This window comes from Silene latifolia, chromosome 7, assembly GCF_048544455.1.
Source record: "Silene latifolia isolate original U9 population chromosome 7, ASM4854445v1, whole genome shotgun sequence".
In the NCBI taxonomy this organism is placed as follows: Eukaryota; Viridiplantae; Streptophyta; class Magnoliopsida; order Caryophyllales; family Caryophyllaceae; genus Silene; species Silene latifolia.
This window is the reverse complement of record NC_133532.1, coordinates 35,102,506-35,112,600: the sequence shown is the minus strand read 5'-3', so window position 1 is coordinate 35,112,600 and position 10,095 is coordinate 35,102,506. Positions and strand designations below refer to the sequence as shown.

The window sequence follows — 10,095 nt, the reverse complement described above, 5'->3', positions numbered from 1 at the left end:
GGACCTAGATTGGCTTTATTTTATTATGACCCTTAAACACTTTTTATGTTATATACTTTTTAGGGACATATGTCTCCCTTTATCATATTTGGGTTGTATAACTTTGTTTCGCGACTTTAGCGATGTTTTATAATGAGATTTATTTTAGACCTTGCATGTTTGACACCTTCCCATTTGGATACTTTTATAACAGGTTCAGGTTTTTAAAATTACAGGTTTTTACCCAAATGAACCTATTACAAACATATCCATGCAGTTTTATTCTAGAATTACGTGTTTATTTTTCCGCAATGAATGAGGGTGTCACAGGTTTCTCTAGGGTTCATTCTCTAGGGTTTTTTTCCTCTCAAAAAGCTTCTCAATTTTTGCAAGTCAATTTTGAATTTATTAATTAATTGTTATTATTTGATGAGGAGTTATTAACTCGGGACAAGGAGAATTGTTATTTAATTATGTGATATTTAAATAATAAATTAGAATTTATTAATTAATTGTTAATTAATTAATTTTATACGATATGTGAATATGTTTTGAGGTGGAGTTAATTAGCTATTTAATTTTTACAAGAGGTTGTAAAATTAGCTAAGTGGGATAATATTGACACATTGTATGTTGATAAAATGGTCTTATGATTACTTAATAGTTAAGTAGTCATTGGTAGTTAATTTGTATTATTTAAGTGTTAAATAATTAAATTAATATTTAATTATGTAAGATAATTAAATATAATACTTATAAGCGTTTGTGGGGCAAATGTCGAAAACCGAAATGGACCCATATAAGTCCTCTTTGACCGGTTTTTCGAGAGGACACCAAGTGTCCATTAAGTGGCAATTGCCACTTAGTTTTGTCCCCATTTTTTAGCCTATACATACCCATCATATTACACCACTTATAAGGTTGAAAAATTTGAAGGAAAAATTTGGTCTATATTACCTATACATAACCGGTTTCTACACCCCTACAAGACCAATTTTTCCTTCTTATTTCCTTCATCCTTTTGTCTAAAATCACATATAAATTAACTAACAATATTATCAAAGTAATAATATAAGTTAGTATATCAAATATACATATATTAATACTCAAACAATATCTAGTCTATATTATTTGTTGTAATTTTTGGGTTGAATCTTGGGTGCCATCTTAGGAGATTACCTATCTTGGTAATTTTGGTGTATTTGGAGGATCATCCACATTCATATAGCTCAAGAATTACAAAGGTAGGAGACCTTTGTAGTGCCCTTATTTGCCTTAAACCATTGTAAGGAATTTTTGTCTTAAGATGGTTTTATACCATCTCTTTTATATATATTCTATGCATGCATGTAGATTTAGACCACCTAAAGTAATTTTTAATTTTGATATCATAAGATGAGTATTAATTTAGTCTAAATAACTAACAAGTGGTATCAGAGCATTGTTACATACATGCATGCACTACTACAAATCCCTTACATTGATGACACTTTCATATTGATGCTTTCATAAAGCGTCAACCTCATAAAATAACCCTCTAATTTTTTTTATTTGGAAAACCGCCATATACTATGTAAAAAGGCGTAATTTTCCTAAAATTTACTCAATAATCCCGCTTATACCCATTATTAGTCTAATTAGTCTATTATCCCCTATTGAGATCAGCGCACTACTTTAATCTATGTCATTCTCTTAAGAATAAAAAACCCTAACCTTTAAACTTCTTCAATCGATCATCAGCAAAATCAACGATTCAATCCGCCGATCACTTCTAATTTTCCAAATCGATCACAAATATACAATCATCTGCCTATTACATATTCAGGTACGGTTCTACTTCTCATTCATTTTCAATTTCTTGTATGTTATTGATGGTAATCTTAATTGATTTAAACGAATTATGGGCGTGCTTCATAATTTCGATCATCAGCAAAGACGATTAAGTTATTGTTTGATAATTCCAATTACTCGTAAGTCACAAAGTTGTGATTTTTATTCATATGTTTGGGATTTGATCGTCTGTTTTCTTATTTGAAGCGAGCTTTTATTTTTCTTTGCGACCTGATTTACATACAAAACTATGAACTCGTGGTGGCGGTGGATGAGGAGGATGAATTCAATTTCCTTGTTTGTTTAATTTTGATTCTAATTTAACTGATTTCGAGTACTACATTTCGAATGCTTTTGGGGCTTTCTCATTTTGTGTGTATAATTTTTTAAGGTGTTTGGAGATGTTTTTGATTTTAGGAATGCTTTTTCTCTGTTCATGGAAGCATTTATGGTTTTTTGCTTGGGTAATATGGTGCTGGACTGATTTGGGATATTTTGTAGAGCTATTATGTTTTGTTTTTAGTTTGTTGAGTTGCTTAATTTGTGGTTTCTTTTGAGATGGGTGATTATTATGTGGACTTTGTGCTTGTGAGCATGGTGACTGTAGGTAGGGTGAACCTACTGTCTACAATTTACTACCTTCTCGCAAAAGTGCCATCTACTTTGTACGTTCAGTGTAAATTTCTAAAATTCTAGTTCCTGCGAACGATCCTCAAGATTAAAAACACATGTAGAAAGTAGTATCTCCAAAGTACAAGATGACATATTGACAGAAATTCTCGAAAAAAATGGAATATTTACTGCACCATAAGCCTTAGCATCAAAGTCACAATTCACAAGATGGGTTGAATAAAAATTTTGGGGAGCACAATTTAGACTAATGCTCCAAGCCTCCAGACATCGTTTTTTTTTTTTTTTTTAAATCACACAGTACAGTGAAGATGTTCTTGTGAACTTGCCATCTCTTTCTATTTTTATTTGTCTACTACTATGAAAAAGAGTGTAAGAATGAACAGAAACAGTGAGAGTTGGTTTTAGCTATTGGCTTGTTGGAGTTGACGGGAAGAGCTTGGTGGTGGGATTGGTGGAGGTTAGGGGTTTTTTGTGGTGGTTTATTTGTTGGTATTAATGGAGAGAAGAATTTGGTGTTGTGAATTAAAGTGGGTGATTTTAGGAACTAATGGAATAATGGTGGAAGTGATTATATGAGTATAAAAAAAAGAAAAAAAAATCCTGAGTAGTAGGTATTCGGTTACTTAGTTTATTTTAAGAAGAGGATACCTATATATTTGGGATTATTGTGAGAGTTAAACGTTAATATGGATTAATATAAGAAGGGGAGGTATAGTTTGGATTATTTCCATAAAATAACCCTTTTTTGAGTTTTTTTACGTCTTTTACTTATTTTTAATTTGGATTGGAGCATGAGGGAAGATCTTGTCAACTATACTGATTGTCAACCTTGTTCCACTCCATTTGATCATTGGAAACAAGCCTATTGCCAATGGAGTCTTACTCTGGATCTACGGATCATAGGTGCAAGTGACGGGGTAGTCGTTGTGGTACACAAGTTTATTATCGACCTATTTGCTCCATACAAACAATTTGCTACAATTTTTGCTGCAACTTCTCTGACATACCAAAAATTAAACCATAACTGAATTTTTAGCAACTTCGTGCCTTCCCACTAATTCAGTCCCACATTTATTATTAATTTTGTTTAGTTATAATTTTTTTCGTCTAACAATTTGGTCAGTGTTTTTCCATTTTGAATCACAGGGCTACTTTGGCACTATTGCTGCTAACTGAAATTGTTGATTTTGTATCAAAGTTTCCGAATCATTAATTTTGGGATATCAGGTAACAATAAATCAAATAATTCTCTTTTAGTTGATTTTTTTTTTGTTTGTGATCAAGGCCAGTCATTCTTGTTTGTTGTCTATATATTCATGAAGATGGTGGTGGCTGATTGAGTGATGGGATATTTTTGACATTAGTAGCAGCTCTAGTTGATTTTTTGATTGTAGAGATGACGTAAAGTATATCGTAACGAATAATATTCTACAATTAGCATTTCAATTCCTTTTTTTTTTTAAAAAGCTGGTTACATGATTTATTGCATAAGCAATCAGGACAAAGTTTTCTCCATTTTATTCCAGAATATAATGATAGCTTTTGAAGCATTAGTGTAACCGAAAGAATATTGCATCTACGCATAGCATCATGCTCTTGCCCTCTAATTGAAAGCTCAGTACAAATAAATGAAATGGTCTTGCACATTGCTCTCAGGCCCTAGAGTTTGGAGTACCATTATTATGTCAAGAATTTAATGCGGTAATTAAGTTTCTGGTTTGTGTTGAGTAAATGAGTAGCAGAGGCGAAAAGTATAAACAATATCTTTCTGCATCTTTAATAATCAGACTTCTTACATGGACTTGGTTTTGGGTCTAAGACGTGCGTGTGTTTGAAGAAAGAATTTTTTTATTTTAAATGGCTAGAGTTTTGGAATAGGTTGAATATTTCTGAGTTATTTGTACTTGTTATTGTTGTTGTTTTTCAGATTTAAACGCTGTCTTAATTTTAAGGAATTCTAATGCAAAAACTGGATGAAAGATTATAGACCTTAATTTACATTCTGAAAATATTCAATCTTGTCATTGATAAAGTGATAAAAGTTTTTCCATTTTGAATCACAGGGCTGCTGTGGATGCTGTGGATATTTCTGCTAACTTAAATTGTTGGTTTCGTTTCAAAATTTCTAAATCAATTTTGGGATATCAGGTAACAATAAATCAAATAATTCTCACTTCGTCAAAGTAGGTATTTTATTTTTTGTGATCAATGTCACTCATTCTTGTTTACTTGTGTCATCTATTGCTATTTTCCTGTATGATGTTGGTTTCTTAAGCAAGGATTATTTATATTAGTAACGGGGTTAATTCTGCTGGTTTTCTTGCTGAGTTAATTTGAACACTTGCTATTTTTCATTAGAGCCTAGAGTCTTGGACTTACTCTCTTGTCTCTATTCTGTAATATACATTCTGTAATATGCTTCGTCTTCGTCTTGGGTTCTTGACTGCTCTCACGTCTGTGTCTCCTTTTTTATTTCCTAGAGCATGAATTCAGGTCTGTGTTTTGTTAACTTATAGTGGGTTAGAAGAGGCGGTTGGGGAGATTGGATTACTTGGTTTACTTTTTTTTTTTTTTTTTTTACTATTATTTTATTTTTTGAAGGATGAGTTTAGATAACGATTAATATAAGGAGTGCTCTCTATTCTTTTTTTACATAACGCTTATTTAAGACAAACATTCTCTTTACTACAAGGGAACGGTTATTTAACTTAACCGTTCTCTATTAGGTGTTACTTATTCTTTTTTTGTAGTAGTAGTAGTGTATGTTAGAAAGAAAAATCCTACTATTTATATCTAGGGACGTTGGTAATTTTTTTTTTTTCTACAATAGGACACTATATTATACACGTCTAATCAATATAGATGTGTATTTTTTTTTTTGTGTGTAGACATGGATACAAGTCGGATTAAATTGTCAAACGACCATTCCAACTACATAGATTGTTGTTTGCAATTACGCCTGAAGTTATAGACATGGCAAAATCAGTCTTGAACATGAACATGGGCAGTACACAGGTATGCGTAATTTTTTTTACTTCTTATATTTTTTTTTGCCATGGCCGAGAGCCCTGCTTTGTTTATTAGTGTGAATGTCGCTTAATATGTGGAATTCACCTTACTCGCTACTCATTCCCGACGTATTTTGGTGTTGATGAATCCCTCATTGAATTGGGCTTGGTGAATCCCTCGTTGAATCTGCATTCATGTGTAATTTTGCTTCTTTTGTTGATAGCTTGGTCATAATGCAATTTAGAAGGTGCTTTTCCCCTAAATCAGTGACTTAGGGTAGAATGCCGGTGCTTTTACCCTCCTACAATATAATGTGACTGAAACTGGGCAGTTGGATTGGGTTTTCAGTTGCAGCAGTTGCATTGGGTTCTTGACTTCTGGTAGTATACTAGCATAACAATACATCCCACTATTCCAGTGTTCGAACATGAAGGTTTGTGTCGGTCTGCATACGGCTGACAGTAACTGCACAATGCTACTGATCTACTTGCCTTTCAGTTAGTATCTCACTTTCATTTCATCAAAAATTTTTAAATATTTTATGTAATCGTGGGCAACAAGTGAGAGACTTTTTATAAGTCAAGAAGACTGGTTTTTCTTCCTTATTCCCAACAGTTTACGCAAAAGAATTATTCAAGCAGCCAAAATATATAATGCTCAAGTTGGGATAGAATCATCAGACATACAACCTCCCCACTATGTTTTATGTTCTTCCAGGAATGAAACTGCCTTGAGAAAGTCTTATAACAGACCTCTCTACCGTCACGTTTTAACTAAAATATATTCGGAAATTTTATAAAAATCAACTAGTGTATATTTTTTAACTCGACATCTATTATCTGACTAGAATGTTTTATAATGCATAGTGATGATACAAGGTAGAAAATTCCCAACACCTAGGAAGAAATTACTTTGTAATAGTCTTCCGATGTTATCAGAATGGAAAGTTTCATGATGTTAATTTTCACTATGCACATTTTGCCTTTTAGTGTAAATGCCGCTTAATATGTGGAATTCACCCTCCTCGCTACTCATTCCTAACCCAAATAAATGTTGTGAGTAGGTCATGTTTCTTCTCCATTGAGTTTCACAGTTTGCTTGTGCCTCGTGGTGTCTTTGTTTGTGTTGTAATTGGTGGAGTTTGTCTTTGCCACTCTAACTTATTTCTATTATTGGGAGTTCTAACTATATTTAGTTAATTGTCCTCTAATCAAGTTTTTCTTGCGCTATAATTTTCCGAGATTGTGATTGTTTTTGTGCTTTATTGAGCTGAATCTGAATATTGTTTAGTAGTCTCATCCTCTCGCTAATTTTCTCTCTTCTTACCGTTCGATGGGTAATTCTATTCAGCACAATTTTGAAACATTTTTGTGAAGTGTATATGTACTAATCAAATATATTCATATAAATTATATTTTCTTTGCCCGTTATAGGTTTCAGATTCATCAGATGGTGATGATTCCCCTTCAAATGTTGATTGAAGATGCGCCTTCATGATTGAAGCCCCTACCACATTCAAACTATACTCAGCGTCCTTGTCTAGCTAGTTATGTAGAATTTTTTACGATTTTTTGGACTTTTACTATCTTCCGGATCCCTTTTGATATTTTTGATTTTGTTGTACTATAAATTACGTACTAGTTTATATTAGTTAAATTGTCAATGCTAGCTAGCTATAGTATTTGTGACGGAGACGGTATATGTAACAAACGTATGATTATTTATAAAAGTACGTGGGTACGTTATTAATTATATACGGAGTATATTGCATTATGTTTTTTTTTTTTATGATTTAGTAATGATAGCTAGTAGTACTATATTATTTATAGGTGTATTTAATTAATTTCTACGTACAATTTTATCAGAAATCAAAAAGCCGAAATTATACCGTGACAAGAAGAAGTGTCAATATATAAATACTTGACGCCTAATTCCGTCTCATCGAGTGACACATAAAACCATCAATAGTCGCTGAAGACGCTTAAAAACGTCAAATTTGTCGACAATTAAAAGCGTCAATAGTCCATGAAGACGTTTAAAAGCATCAAATTTGTTGACAAAAAAAAACGTCAATAGCCACCAAAGACGCTTAAAAGCGTCACTTTTGTTGACAATTAAAAGCGTCAGTAGTCCATGAAGACGTTTAAAAGCGTCACATTTGTTGACAATTAAAAGCGTCAATAGTCCATGAAGACGCTAAAAAGCATCATAACTATTGACTAAAAAAAGCGTCAAAAAATACCGACGGCCCAAAAATTGACGCTTTTATAAAGCGTCGATAAAAAAAAACTGACGCTTTAAAGCGTCGAAAAACGCCTGAAAAAGCGTCACCAATGCAAGGTATGTGTAGTAGTGATGTTGTCTTAAGACGATTTTAGTAATTTATGAGATAAATTAATAACATTGATATTATGTTACTAAAATTAGTTTTATCACATAATATGGTCTTGCATATATATAATCTGGTCTTAGGATGATATGAGATGAAAATTTGATTTTTGCTATATTTTTCCACTTTTTATAACTTAAAATGGCATAAAATTGAGTAAAAATGCATTAAAATTAATTAAGAGTTAATTAAATTGGGTTGCATGTTAATTTTATGCATATTTATTTAGAAATAACCACATGCATGTTCTATTTATAAGATAAGTAGATACTTTAAGTTAATGTGATTAATTTAGATAGTTATTGATTTTTATTTGATAAAAATTGGTAAATAATGGTTATTTTGCAAATAAATATTGATTTAATTTTTGGGCTCGAAATTTTTGAATTTTTAGTTCCTGGAAATTGTTCCAAAATGTAAAAAATTTTAATTTTAAGTTATTTCAATTTTTATGGTTTGGTTTAGAATTAAATCGTAAAAATTGCCCTTTTATGGATTAAATTGTAAAATCGTTTTAAATAATTTTTAAAACCAAAAATTTTCACTTGCATGTCATTTTTGGTGTAATAAAAGAATGTTCATGGCGTTGAAATTTAGTTTTACAAAAATTTTATAATTAAATGAAATTTTTCCATAATAATTGTGAATTATTATGTCTTTTTGTCATAATTTGTATTTTAATCCCATATTAATTCAAGATAATTAGTAAAAATAATTATTTTTAAATTAGACCAGCTTAGTATCATTAGCATATCTTAAAATTGTTTTAAGAATTGATTATGAATTTTTATTGGTAAAAAATCCGTCAAAGCAAGCTCAAATGATCGTTGTTGGTAAGTTAGACGATTTGGCATGACATATTTTCATAATGCATTTTATTATTCATTTAGATGAATGGTTTTTAGCATTATAATTATGTAATTTTTCCTAATATGGACATAGGTAGAACTTGGTATTTCCCGAAATGTAAGGAAATATCGACTTGTTTTGTAATTAATTGCGATTTCGTATCGCCTAATTTGTAATTAATTAATAGTTTTATTTTAATTTTATTACAAATTGTATAATAGGATATTGTTATGTAATTTAATTATTAGTAATTAAATGAAGCATCTAAAGACGGAGTTTTCATGAAGACGGTGTTTTCGGAAAGGCGTTCCGAAATCCTAAAGAAGGAGGCCATTTTTATGAAGATTCTAGGGACCAAGGAGTTGGTTTCCAAAGTGTAATAATTTTAGGTTAATTAGATTAACTAGGTGGCCATATTAGGACTTACTTGTTTAAATTTTTGCATTCATGCCAAATCGTCACTACATGTTTTATTTTTTTTTTGTTGTTATCGATTTAATCGTCTAACATTCACCAATTTTGTTCACTTAATAGTGATAGACAATTAAATTGATAAGATCTCTCACATTTATTTAAAATTGAGATTAAGCCTTACCAAATAATAGCACCTATGAATCCCTTCTTCATTAGAGGTAGGTTCGGATCACCGAGGTACATACTTTTTACGTTGGGTAAGTAGAGTAATAAAACTTATTACGCGTGAAAAATTGGTTGGACTCAACGGGATAAATATGGGTTGAATCCGTCCACCGTGCCCATAATTATTTCTGGGGCTAAAAGATATATTTTAAGAAAATCCGTCAACCAAGAGTTCTAGTGTACTTTGCAAGAATGGCGCCGTTGCCGGGGACGGTGTTAAATTGATTTGATTTTCATTAATTGTTTTTAGTTGTGTCTTTCTTTACCTTGAGGGAGAGCACTTCCTCAAGGTACTTCTCACCTTTTTCTCTTAGTATACTTTGCAAGATGGATATTATAGATTGTTGTGTAGAAGACCATATGAGTACTACTCTCATCAAAGACCCTTTGCAAGCATTGGAAGCCTTAGAAGCAAGTGAGGCCAAAAACAAGCATTGGGAATTGGAAGTAGACCTCTTAGAAGCCGTTCTAGCCAACAAAGAGCTCACATATGAGCAATCTATGTTGATAAATAACATTCTCGAGGAAGCATCACAATCCACTAAAGAAGAACAAGTAACCAATGCTCATATCATACAAGCCGAAGAGCTAGACGAATATGTCATGGAATTTGAGTATTGCTTGATGTGTTAAAAGAACATGAAAAGGCTATAGGTTATAGTCTAGATGACCATAAGGGGATAAGCCCCAATTTTTGCATGCATAGAATTCATCTAGAAGAAAACCATAGGCCTACAATCCAAGCCCAAAGGAGACTAAACCCCTAT

The 10,095-nt window shown here is 31.8% G+C and overlaps 1 long non-coding RNA gene across 1 annotated transcript; it reads left to right on the top strand.

The window, feature by feature from the left end:
• The first annotated feature begins 1,627 nt into the window (after positions 1-1,627).
• On the top strand, positions 1,628-6,946 carry LOC141591010 (uncharacterized). Its single transcript, XR_012520593.1, has 5 exons — positions 1,628-1,804; positions 3,589-3,669; positions 4,506-4,590; positions 5,331-5,457; positions 6,885-6,946. It is a non-coding gene; the product is annotated as an uncharacterized LOC141591010 (long non-coding RNA).
• The last annotated feature ends 3,149 nt before the right edge of the window (positions 6,947-10,095 follow it).